The 13,479-nt window shown below is 37.1% G+C and overlaps 1 long non-coding RNA gene across 1 annotated transcript; it reads right to left on the bottom strand.

Annotated features, from left to right (window-relative positions):
- Positions 1 to 702: 702 nt before the first annotated feature.
- Positions 703 to 12,607, bottom strand: LOC135578690 (uncharacterized). The gene is made up of 3 exons (XR_010470729.1): positions 12,426 to 12,607; positions 11,220 to 11,299; positions 703 to 10,792 (listed from the first exon to the last, which is right to left on the bottom strand). It is a non-coding gene; the product is annotated as an uncharacterized LOC135578690 (long non-coding RNA).
- Positions 12,608 to 13,479: the final 872 nt, after the last annotated feature.

Raw genomic sequence — 13,479 nt, 5'->3', positions numbered from 1 at the left:
AGGCTTCTTTTATCCTCAAACAAAAAAAGATTATCAGTTAGATGATGCAGAGCAGGAGCCTAAGGCACTGAGATGTGTTTTCTGGAAGAGTCTGCTTGTCACATTCTCCATCAACTGTGCACAAAGCTAAAGGTGCTGGGCCTCTTAAGCCAGATGCCTAACACAGACTGTGTTTGTGATGCTTTGAATGTGGAAGCCAATTTGTATACTTCATGGGTTATCTCAAGGTTGTGGTGTGTTTTTTTATTTATTTTTTTCCCCCAAGTGCAGGACTACTCCAATTTTTGCACTAAATTTTGATTTAGAAATAATTTTGTATACTTTTTAAATTGTATCTTCATATCCTGCAAACTTAAGAGTACATACAATTGTTTCCTATTTTTTACATTTGTTTCCAATTGTTTGAATTTGTCAAAACAAAGAATTGGGGTGGTCAGGAGAAGGAAAAAAGTGAAGAAAGCAACATACAGTAGGAGAAAAAGATATTTAAATGACACAAGTTATTGAACAAGTCATTAACTCCAGTTCATTGTTAGTGCAACTCTTTTTACATAAAAACATTCAATAAAGAAAAGAATCCATACCTCACAATTTTTAATTACTTTTTGTATTTTTTTTCCTTCTCTGCTTGTTTTCCTTGAGAGCTATATGTTTTTAATGTTCTGTTAGAAATTCTTGGAAGCAATTGAGAACCCTGTTTTCAAGTTGTGCCACGAGTTGACTGTTCTTCTCTTGTAGAGGATCTTTCTGAATAATAATGAAAATTTAAGGAAGTTCCCACTTCCATCCAAAAAGCCTACCGTCTCCATGCCGGTCTGTAAGCCTAAAAGAAGCTTTGAGGAATTTCACTGCAAAGGTACATGGTTCAAACTAAGCAATGAACTAAGCAGGGATTGTTGCTGGTTATTTTCAAATGGTAAATGTAAGTGCCTGGAATGAGAACTGGGCATCTTAATCCTTTTGTAAATCTAGCTCTTTGAGTTAGCTTTGTGACTCTAGCTCTTCATCATTAGTTATTTCAACTCAAAACACCTGGGTTAGTATTTGCAGACGTACTGAATATTCAGGGCTGTAGCTAAGGTTAATAGAGAACCTATTAAAAAAAAAAAAAAAGTTACAGAGAATTTGCATTATTCTGAAAAAACAGAGTACTTACCTTGACAGCACCTTGGCAATAAAAAAGTTATCACTTTTAGTTTAATCTCAATATACTCTCGTACTTTCAGTGGACAGTAAATAAAAAATAACGTGTGGAGTCACATATAGACTGAAGAAGATAAAAGAATATGTTCAGCTGTTTCTGGGATGAGATAGAGGGCCAATGTGGAAAAACAAGCAAGCAAACAAACACACACAAAATTATGTAGTTAACTGCTTTATTATATGCAAATATACAAGGAGGAGAACTGATGTTGTCTGGGCAACTTTAATTTTGGCATTTCTTAACATTTAAGTGGCAGCTTTCCAATCTAAAGCGCAGGTAAACATAGCTAAACTAGTTATCAGGAATCTGCTTATCTGTGTATATACAATCATCATTTTGAAGTTTATGACACTAATTAGTTTTCTTAACTGTTTAAGACAAAACATTGAGATTTTAAAAGATACTTTCATCGTAGCTGTAATTTGCTTATTTTAGAGAATGGCTTTCAGGTTGAAAGGAGAATTGAAAAGGACTTCCATGTACAGTCATGAGATGTGGAGTAACATTATTTCTCCCCTGAAAATATGTAGCTAGTGAAAGGATGCGTAAGTATTTGCCAGATGTATCCATTCCAGAGAAGACAGAATGAATGTGAGAAAGGTGTACAGATGGCCAAGGTATTTCAACTCAGGTGACATTATCATTTATACCAAACCATGATGTGAGAGAGATACATCAGTACTGACATATTACTGGCATATTAATGTTGAAAAGTCTGAACAGCTTGTTGGGAAAGAGTGACAAATAACCTTTGGTGACCTTGTTGCTACTTGGACTGCAGCTCCGCTTCAGCAGACCTGGTTATGAACAAAATGGGTTTCTCTAAGCCATGTGCATCCTTGGCCTCAGGAAAATTCACTGAGGGCTGCCTGGCTGACAAACTGATTTATTCCCGAACTTCCTTTCCAGGTTGCTAGTGATTACCATGATTTTTATGTAAAATCATAAGACTTGGCTTTCTATTTGACATTTTTTAAGATGCTTTGGTTATAAGTAGAAATGTTTGGCTTGATTTTTAACAGAGGTTTGTGTTCCACTTTTGTGTATCTTTGTTGCTTCTGTCCTTAATTATACTTTCATGTCCAAGAACACAGAAAGAATTTTCTCAGGACCAGCCTGACCTAGTATTGGACATTACAGTGTACAATACAGGAATTCTGTGCTCAACTGTACAAAGCTTCAGCTTAGATACTTGGCAGTATCATGGCTTTCACATTTTAATTCATTTGTATTATGCACTATACAGTAAGTATTTATTATTTTCATTTGATAGTTGTAGAAACCGAGGTACACAGAAATCTGTTGCCTAAATTCTCTAGAAAGCTGGGGATTAAAACCAGGTTTCCTGAGTTCATCTGTGAGTCACTATGTAGTCTGTATGAATAGATGACTCTACCATGCATCAGCTGAAAATCCCAGCTGCCTTGAAGTATAGGATCTCTGTAGATTTTGAAGAGCAGCTTGTCAGAGAAAACAAAAAAGTGCATGTGTGACTAAGAACTGAAGGCCAAGGAAGGGAACAAAGAAAAAGAAATCTTTTCTTCCAGTTAACCCTGGAATAAAGACAGAATACTGAACAGATATTCCCTGAAAAACTGAATATTGAACAGATATTCTCTTGGGACCAAGATATGTTTGGCTGTAAGCACTTCCTCTAACCACTAGAAGAGGAGAGAAAGTACCAGAAGACCGTACAGCCTTTTTTTGTCCCTTCTGTTGCTTTTGAGTCTTGTACACAGTCCATGTAGGGACTATCACAGGCCATTCTTAAAAATAAACAAACATTTTCGGCATTCTTCACAGGTCGTTTCCATTTCCCAGGTAAGTGAGCCACAGAGAAATGAATAATTACATGCCGTTTTTTCTGACCAAAGAACAACTCAGTTTAGCTTTTGTCACAAACACTTTCTCTCATATCCTTGTTTTCCACAGAAGTTACTCGTTTGAATACTGACAAAGTACATCACTACATTGCCTTCTGACTGTGCAAGATCACAGTCCGAGGACCATCACTGCAAAAAGGGTATCAGTAGGGTTTAATAGCTTCCACTGGGTTTTGGATGAGGACCATGGGAGACCTGGTATTTTTAATGTAGTTACCTTGAGCTAGGCATTCTCTTTTCTCTATCTGTCTATCTCTATGCTGTTCGGTTTTGAATAAAGCTGTGTGTACGTAGGTAAGTCACTGAAATTCATTTTTTATTTCCTAAGTCACTTCTTTAGCTCTTTTAGTGAATTTGCCTGTCAGCTAAAGCCTTCATATTAGCTGCATTTTCCTGGAGAACCAGATACATGTTGTGGTAAACATAGCAATGTAATGCGAGGTTATTGATAAGGACAGATTCACATCTCGTAAGAGGGGCAACGAGAAACAGGTGACCAAGAAACTGACCAACGGAGTATAACATTGCATTCACGCGAATACTTCATATAAAAGTGTGAGATCACGAGGATCTCATCCCTTTTGCTTATGGTCGACATTAGGAGAGGACCTTGCTAGTCGTCCCTGCGAACTGAGGCCTAGTGACAGACTGAATCCAGCTCCGGTTGGCTGCAGAGTCCTATCCAGGACTTCGGGTGCCGGCTCTGCAGTTGCCGAGACTTTCAAGGTTGTTTTTGTATATTTTGTATTATTTTCTCTATTCTTATTAGTAGCATTAGGAAAACATTTTTAATTTTTCCAACTCTCTTCCCTCTGTCCTTCTTTCCCTCCCAATTGCCTGTCCTTAGTGGGAAGGGGGGAGAGGGAGGGGCTGAAGGGGGAAGCTGGGGGGAGAGAAGATTAACAATACATCTGCCACGGTTTTATTGTCACCCTGCAATCAACACAGGTAGAGGTCTGGGCTCTTGAGGCTGGAGGTCATCAACTCTATTTACAATGCTGAATGTATAAGGTTGCCTGACAATCTTGCTGTTCAGAGGTGGACACAGATTGTTACAATGATAAAGGTAGTATAGTCTTGTTTCAGATTTTTTTACTTCAGGGCAATGTATCATATCTAAATGGAAAGGCAAATTAACACTCAGACTGCAGCTTGAATTTCTCAGACAGAAGGCAAGGTGCAGTCTGACACATTAATTCCATACATTTTCAAAAAGTTATAAAAATCCTCTTCACTTTTTACTGATTTTGCTGTTCAAAATTCCTATTACATAAACCTTACTTTATAGTTTCACTGATCTGACACGTGTTCCTTTGGGATTGGGCATAATGTTTTTTTAGCTTTCAAAGACTTTTTTTTGAATTATGGAAAGGGGAGCAGATTTTAAAACCACTGCCATTTAATGGAAAAAAAAAATATACCACCTGGTTCAAACTGTATACAAAATAAGGCATGTGTGAATATGCTTCTTTACAATGTGCTTATGTGATTTGCTCCAACAATTAATCAATGAAAATTAAATAGTTTGAGAAATAAGTTGTACATTTTTGGATTTGAAGTTTAGACAGCATTTTCTTAAAACCCCAAAACTCCAGAGCAGAATATAGTTTGAAAGTCTCTGTCAGAGGCTGGCACAAACGTTTCCTGGGATGACATCCAATTAGTGGCAGCATGGAAACAGTCAAGCATTTTCCTATTGGTCAATCCATCTGCTGCAGTTGTTTAACAAATTGATCTGCCCCTAACAGTACAGAATTTGAATGCCTCCAATTTAGTGACACAATCTAAATAGATTAAATATATTTGTTTTTTGTTCTGTCTAGGAAGATAGTTCCAAAAGAGTCCGTAAAAGCTGCTGTCATAAAGATGAAAAAGGTTATTTATGAAGTCTGAAATAGAGAAAGAAATTTTGTAATTCCTTCTGAAGTATGTATCTTTTGTATGAGTGGGTCTCGTTATCTAGGCCTCATCTTTGCTGAGTGTCTCATGCATCAGTCATCCCTTTATTTTTCCTCAGGAAAAATAGTTTCCATGAAATGTCTTGATCCATGGACACAGATAAGATGAAGATCTCTGAAAAGAGACATTAGTGTCAAAGAGTGCTCCAGCTTAGATCTGACACTAAACTTGTCTTGGTCAAATTATTATTTGCCTCAGGAAAGGTAATATACTCATGAATGTAAGAAGCAAAAAGAAGTGTATTAAATGTTTTAGTATGGGTACTAGATGTTCTATATTGACATTTATTATCCAGAGAAAATAGAAGTCAGCGGAAACGCAGGTGATCTTTTTTGCTGGCACAATTTTCATGACTCCATGGGTAGATTAAACTCTTGGGAACACTGGGATTCTCACACTGGTCTCAGGGCCAACCGAGGTGAAAGAAAACACACAGTTTTGCCAAAACACATTCTTAGTACTGTGTTTGTCTCTGGAATTATTTGCGTATTCTTTAGTCTTTATATTATATATATAAAAAGATATCACCTCATGCCCTAGAATATTGAGGTGTAAGTGCATATGTATAGTTTTAATTCTGAGAGTGCTGGTTGGAATGTAGGTAACTTTGTGGTATTTACCACTTGACAGCCTGTCTTAACAGACTTATTATATCTATTGTCCAAATTACTTTGGCAAAGATCTCCAAGAAGTTAGGACAGGAAGAAAGTGAATATTTATTATCCCGGAAGTGAGATTTATTAGCCTGTAATCTAATATCTGTTATTTCATACATAGCAGATGATGATTTTTCATGGCAAGGAAATAGCTAACTTGCTATGTGGTAGATTGAAATATGTCGTCTTCTCCTAAAAATAGTACATGTGTTTTGATTGAGACCAATTGGTACAAAAGGCCACCATGGGAAGGTCTTTCATCAACAGTTTTGAAAACAGAAAATGTTGTCATGAGATCGTGTAATGAAATGGAAGTTTTAATGCTTGTAACTGACAGAACACATGTGATGTGGCATCTACTTGCGATGAGCCAAATAAGACTGGTGTCTATAAAACTGGTGTTGTGTCATCTATCAAGCATGCATATAGAAAGTGCTACCTCTTTAAAACAAACAAAAGGCAATTTAAATAGGATTAAAATAAGCATAAGTTGTGTATAAGATACCCCATTGTCAGCAACCATGGGGAAGGACAAATGAGACTACAAACTCCACAAAATACGTAAGTGCAGCGTTTTGAGGGAATGTTAAGAAAGCAGCGAGATATGCAGTACACACAAGGCACAACACATTATAGCCATGTTACTAAGAATGTATAGCTTTTTTATGGCTTTACCCAAGCATGTTGAAAAGTACTTTTGTGTCATAAAATCAATTTGTCTATAACATATAATACAGTATGAAAAAAATCAGCTTCACCCATGCTACTGATGTCCTATTAACATATATGTTACTGAGAAAAAAAGAAGCTAGCTTGAATTCTACACTTAGAGGTGTGTCACTAAACTTATAAATGGAAAAATTAAAAGTGAAGTGTATTAAAATATCTCCCAAAGTCAACACAAGCATAGTGGTATGGGAAACATTTGAGAAGGTAGTCAAGGAGCACACCTTTGGACCAAGATAAAATAGAAACACAAAGGTACCTCATTGATTTTTCCTGTAATTCATAAATATATTATAATAAGCATCATCCTCTTAGATGACCCCTTACTGCTTCATTTTTAATTAAAAAAAATCAGTTCACCATGAAAAAATCATCATCCTTCTTACCAATATTTATAGTTACTAAACAACTTGGGATATGTTATTTTAATGCTTAGCCCAAATAAAATTATATTTATACACAATTACAGACTGAAATGTCAAGAAAGAACTCTTCATTGTCCCAAACATTCTCTTCAGTAACAATGTCAGCAGATTTAACATTGCATTTGTTGTATTCATTAACTTTCATATTTATTTATTTATTTATTTATTTGGGCAAAGCATCAATCCATAATCCATTGGAATACCAGCAAATGGCACACTGGAACAACATTCGTGGTGCTCTGTGTGCCAGGATATGTTTCCTCTTGGTAATAAGAACACCTTTGAACACATTAATTCGTCTCTCATTTCCTCATAGGATTAGTAAATTATTTCTTCAGGCATTTATATAAGGTCTAGTAGATTTCATAGAATCATAGAATAGTTGGAGTTGGAAGGAACCTTCAAAGGTCATCTTGTCCAACCCCCTGCAATGAGCAGGGACATCTTCAAGCAGATCAGGTTGTTCAGAGCCCCGTCCAGCCTGGCCTTGAATGTCTCCAGGCATAGGGCATTTACCACCTCTCTGGGCAGCCTGAGCCAGTGTTTCACCACCCTCATTTTAAAAGATTTCTTCTTCATGTCTAGCCTGAATATCCCCTCCTTTGGTTTAAAACTGTTACCTCTGGTTCTATGGCAACAGGCACTGCTAAAAAGTCTGCCCCCATCTTTCTTATAGGGCCCTTTAAATCTGACAGTACCATTTAAAATTATCCTTAAAAATTTATTTTTCAGTGATGTCTACCTAAAAATCCTTACTGATACTAAAGCTGCTGCAAAGATGGTTTTCTAGCAGATTGACCAACAATGTCTCATTACTGAACGTGTCCATCTATTGTATATTGGCTTGAAATATCAATGTTTTAAAGTTGTAACATTTAAATTGCAGCATAATCCTGTGTGTGTGTGTGTGTGTTTATTGCCTGGTGTATTCAAATGCTTCTCCACAATGATAAGTGCATTCCTTCATTTCAGTGTAATAGCATTGTCCTGGATTTCATCCATTTGGAAATTACATATTAAAAGTAATGAGGGATTGCATTATTATTTCCTCTGGTAGTTGAGATAAAACAACAGTGAATTGTGTTTGCTTGAATTACTTAATCTTAAATACAATTTCTAGTCTTCTGAAACAGAAATCTAATTGAAGAAGGATAAAATGTCCAAGGAATTTGAAGCTGTGCATCTAATCATCCAAACTCTGATTTCCTTTTATCATAAATTGCTGATTACTGTTTCTTTGGTATTAACCCATAGCACTCCATATAATAACTGCAAATACAAATACAGTAGTCGGCTTAATTCTGGAAAGCATGTTTTTTTCATACTTCTCTATGGTCACAGCAAACTATGATTTTACTGTGCCATACATACTGTCTGTTTTCCCAAGAGTCCACAGGCCTCCTACACACACTTTGCAATGAAGCAAAGAAACATGACATACAAAGTAAAAGGAAAAAAATCTTTGTTATCAGAGATACGAGGAAGTAGAACTGGGCAGGACAGCATCTATAGGAGTCCTGGTACTACAAAATGGAATTCAGTTTATCAAGTACTGTGAAGTAAAGTGTCACTAGACAGCTGTGTTGAGAAAAGGGAACCTGAGCTGCAACTGTGGGATCAATGCCATGCTTACACATTCATGCCAATTCCTGCTTTTTACCCTGCACCAAAATGGCACCAGTTAAGATAAGAACAACTGCATACACATGTGGCAGATGCACTCGACCCCTCCGCCAGCCAAACCAGCAGCTGTTTGGCTCAAGTTACACAGAAGGGAAAGGCCTGAGCTGTAGCGGGGCCAAGAACTCCTTTTAGGAAACCCACAAGGAAGCAGAACAGCAGCGGAACACCAGTAAGTTGTGGGCACAAGGAGTCTCACGCAGACCTTTCCCACTGTGAGCAATTTGACTACATCAACCACTTTATTCTATAAATATGACAAGCCTGGGTAAGCCTACTGTGAGCTCTCTCTGCTAAACAAGTTGGCTGAATGGTGATGGTTTTACTACTCACAGGTCAGTGGATGAGCCCAATTTAAGTTTCATATCGATCATTCACCTTGAGTAAATGCATACTAAATACAATGAATCATCTAGAAGTATAAGGTTGTATGATTTTTAACATAGTCCCTGCTTCATGGTACATAGTAAACTGGATTTGCTGAAATCCTAAGCTGTGAAGTTCTGCTCATATTTACCAAAAGCAACTACAAACTACACTGAATACTTGCGAGTTAAGGTCTAGTTTGCACTTTGCTAGAAAGAATGGAATTGACTGGGGAAAAAATAATGATTTCAAGGCTAATGCGGAGACATTACAGATATCTGCAACCCGGGGCCCGTTTTGCACTTCATTGAGAAGAAAAGAATTTATTCAGAGAGAGCAGCACCTGCAAGGCTATGGACTATAAACAATACCTACAGCTAAACCAAACAAAGGCACATACAAGATCAATGAAAAAGATCCAATGAGAAGCAAGAAGACCCGAAAGTGGAATATTGCTATTGGACTGAATTATAGTATGAATGGTCTGTAGAGATATAAAAGTCTATGGTTTTCTATACTCATGTTGGAACCCTGCACAAGTACCCAGATTGAGCCAGCACTCCTGCTATTCTACTCCATTACTTTTTTTTAATTATTATTATTTCTTAGAATTTTGTTTTGTGAAAGTCTGCTCTGCATACAGTTATCAGGCCTCACCTGACAGTTTGCTTCCATAGTTCTAAAATACAGACTCCGGAGCGAACGGTTATCAGGCAGGCAACGTCCTAAAAGTTTGCTCTGCTAATGGATATTAGGCTCTTGGAAAGAAGGCAAGCAGTGTTCGGCTTGGCATATTTCCTCCATGCAGTAAATGACAGAGTGAACCTGCCACTGAAGTCTTTTAAGTCACATTTTTCTTTGAGAAATCTAAACATTGTTCTGCAGTAAGCAGAACCCTCAATCACTCCCCTGTGGCAACACATCATGCCCTGTGCCACCCCTTTCAGACACAGATGGTTCTAGGTACTGACGCCTAACTTCAGCAGCAAGAGTCACCCAAATGCAGATGTTTATACAGAATAAATTTGTATTAGATATACTTTTTACTTAGTGATTGCTGCATGCCCAGCCACAGGGCAAAGAGAGCAGGGTCAAGGCAGTGTCTGGAGTTTGGGACAAGGCACGCAGGGGGTGAGGAAGATGGCAAGCTGGCAGCTCGAGGGCAGATGGGAGCCTCCTAACAACAAAACACAGCGCGACATCTGAGAGGGCAGAAAAAGGGGGCTGAGTGTGGTTTGCTTGAGCTTTGGAAACTACTGAAAGGTGCTGGAATGTAATTGAGAGAAAATGACTGGCTTTGCAAGGACTCAGGAGAAACACTTGATAAGAAAACCTTTTATATTAATCCATCCACCCAGCAAATCTGAGTCTTCACTGTGTTAAAAGTTACACAGATTCTACTCTAAGAAGCAATAGCTTTATGCATCCAAAGGTCTTCTGTTATTTCCGTGGCACAAAAATGTGGCTAATTCAAGGTCCTATAGCAGACAGAAAGATTCATCTTTCTTTAGCTTGAATTGAGGAAGAAAGATTATTCTGGTGGTTTTTAATACCTAAACTACAAGGACAAAGAGGAAAATTGCAAGGGAAGCTAACTACTATCCCTTCATCTTCCCTGTTACTTTAGACTGTTACTTCACAGTCTTCTGACTCTGTGTCAGAGTTCTTCTTGTGTTTGTTGTTTTGACAGATACATGAATTGCTGCAGTGCATGTTCTATCAGAAATGGCAGCAGCTGGTGGTCAATGGGAGGTTTAAAAGTCAAAAGCTGTACTCCGAAGATTCCTGCCTATAATGGTGACATTGTGTTAACTAATAATAATGAGATGTCCAGACTGCCTCCAAGAATTTATTTTGTGGATCCTACATGGAAAATGAATGCTTCCTAAATGCCTGAAAAAAAAAAAACAAAACAACTCAAGCATTAAATTGTTAATAAAATTCCAAGAACTGGATGGTCTCAAAAAACAGGCTTTTTACATGAAAAATGTATGGGTTTTTTAAAATTTATTTTGATTTTAATTCATCATAGCTAAAAATTCTTAAAATATTAAAAGTATTAAAATTAAATATTAAACCCACTTTCTACAAATATTACAATTTATAAATCAGTCCTGCTCACCCAAATTTTAATCTCAAGTTATTTTGAAGTATTTTTTCCAGTATATTTAACAACAACTGTTTGGGATGGCAAGGTTGATTGACCTTGTCTGTCTGCCAGACCTCAACCCAGTTGCTCTCTCCTTTGGCCTCTTCAACTGATCAGGAGAAGAATATGAAAAATCTTGTGGGTGAAGTTAAAGAGAAGGAGATTACTTACCAATTATTGTACTGTCAAAGCAGACTTAACTTGAGGAAAATTAACTTGGAGACAGCTGAAGATGATCAGAACACACTGACCTGATGATAAAGAAATTAGGGACACAAGTTCCAATACATTGTGGACTTGCGTGCAGATAACTTTACTAGAGGTCTCTTGGCCTTTCCTCTGCTTTTTTCTTAGAATACAGAATAACTTGCATATAGTTTGATCTTGAACTACACTAGGATTGCTTTAAAATTAGAGGTGTGGTTTTTGTGGAAAGTCTCCTAGGTGCAGAGTTCTCTCAGAAACATATATCTGTGTTGTAAATAATTTTCAGGCCATGAGAGAAAACTAAAACCACAGCAAACATACATGATGTTTCCCTGGTGTGCTTCCTCTTCTCCAACTTCATGGTTTTTATCTGTTCAGATAACTTCTGTGGGTTTATCTTTGAAGCATTTTACTAGTTTCTCTTGAACTCATTTCTGGTTTTTCTTTAACATGCTTTGGTGAAAAGCTCTGACTATTTTCTCCTTTGTTGCCCAAAGAATGACCTCCTTTTCTTCGTTTTGAAGTTCATGCATAAAATTATCAAACTAAAAAAAAAATTTCTCTATTAGAAGGCTGTGCCAGAACTTCTCCTGAAAGATGATTAAAACATCTTCCAATTTCTGTTCTAAATGCATTCATGGCCAATTCATTCCCATTTGTTTTGTGCGAATTATCTGATACTTAATATGTTGATTCTTGCAGAAAAAAACTTGCTATGTCCCTTCTTAGACGTCATTTTTCTAGACTAAACACGCTAAACTTTCTAGCATCTGCTCACAAAACATTTTTTTTATTTTTTTATCTGCCCCACACCTTTTCTGGTCTTAATGAATGTTGGTTGGGGATTAAAACAGACATGGAAGAGAAATAAATCCAGACTATTGCCTCCTACCTCTGCAGATTCTTTTGTCAATGTTATTCCTTTGTGTTTCTTTTAGCTGTGATATGCTAGCATGCTCTGTGTAGCTCATGGTGGTACCACCCTTTTTTAAGATTTTCCGTTAGAGATGGTGAAGAAATTCAACACTAGATTGTCATTTATCCGGAGATCTATAAACAGCTCTGGTCTTACAATAAATGAAAGAAAGAGTATGTGAACAATATGCAAGATATAACCCTCAAACAAAAACAAGTTGTAGTTAGAGAGTTAGAGACAGACTTCAGCCATACCCGCTGCATCTTGGTAATCTTTGGAGAAGTTCCAAGTCCGATGCCAGTCCTGAATTTTGTGGCTTATTCCTTGCCAAGACGCAGGGAGAATAATGTTGTACAGCACTCAAAGAGCAGCCTGGCATCTGATGTATACCAGAGGTTCCCAGAAGTCTGGGTCTATCAGTGTTATTGGCACCCACAGGTGTCCATGTGAATGTGTCTGTCTGTGTCTCCGTTTCTATTTTAAACTGCTGTTTTCCCCCCTGGGGCAATCACCACATTGACGTCAGAACATTGCCCAGCACCTCATTTATGTCTGAGAAGAGAGGGAAACAGTGTTGAGAAGAGAACTCAATGGAAAAAATAATATTCAGTGTGTGTTAAAAACATTGAGGGAGGAGGAGTAAGTGGAAGAGAAGGGAAATTTTAAGTCAGTGTATTTATGTTATCCTAAATACCAAAAAACCTAGTTATTTTGGATATAAATACTGCATTAGTATCTAAGAATAGAGTTAGGCAATTTTTTATAATATCTGAATACTTGATTATACACAAAATAGCTTGAAGATGTTTCTTATTATTTTTTTCTCCATTTGAGAATTTTCTTATTGCCATTAACCAAAGGTCATGATAAACCTACGATGTTTTTCCTTTAATTCCATGTGCTTTTCTTAGACTAATCACACATATCTTTGCAGCAGATATTTGATATTTATAGAACGCTATCTTGTTAGTCATAACATCATGTACTTATCTGAAACTGTTGTGAGCTCCAGATGGAGCTAGACAGTATCTTGTCCAATAAACTCTGATGTTAATGCACAAATTAGGCAATCTATGCTCATGTGTCTTCTTGAGTCAGATAATAACATCATGAAGTTGTACTGTGTGTACATATTTGAATTCAACACTCAATGTCCAACATTTTTTTCTTATTTTAATAATGATTTGGCTATTACAGTGGACTAGAATGACTTCTAAGAGATTTTTATCATCTCTGTGACCTAAAGCAATATAGGCAAAGCAGAATGTTACACAGAATACAAACTGCGGTCTCTTTTACATCTTACCT

The sequence above is a fragment of the Columba livia genome, chromosome 2, assembly GCF_036013475.1.
Source record: "Columba livia isolate bColLiv1 breed racing homer chromosome 2, bColLiv1.pat.W.v2, whole genome shotgun sequence".
NCBI lineage: Eukaryota > Metazoa > Chordata > Aves > Columbiformes > Columbidae > Columba > Columba livia.
This window is presented reverse-complemented; position numbering and strand designations above follow the sequence as displayed.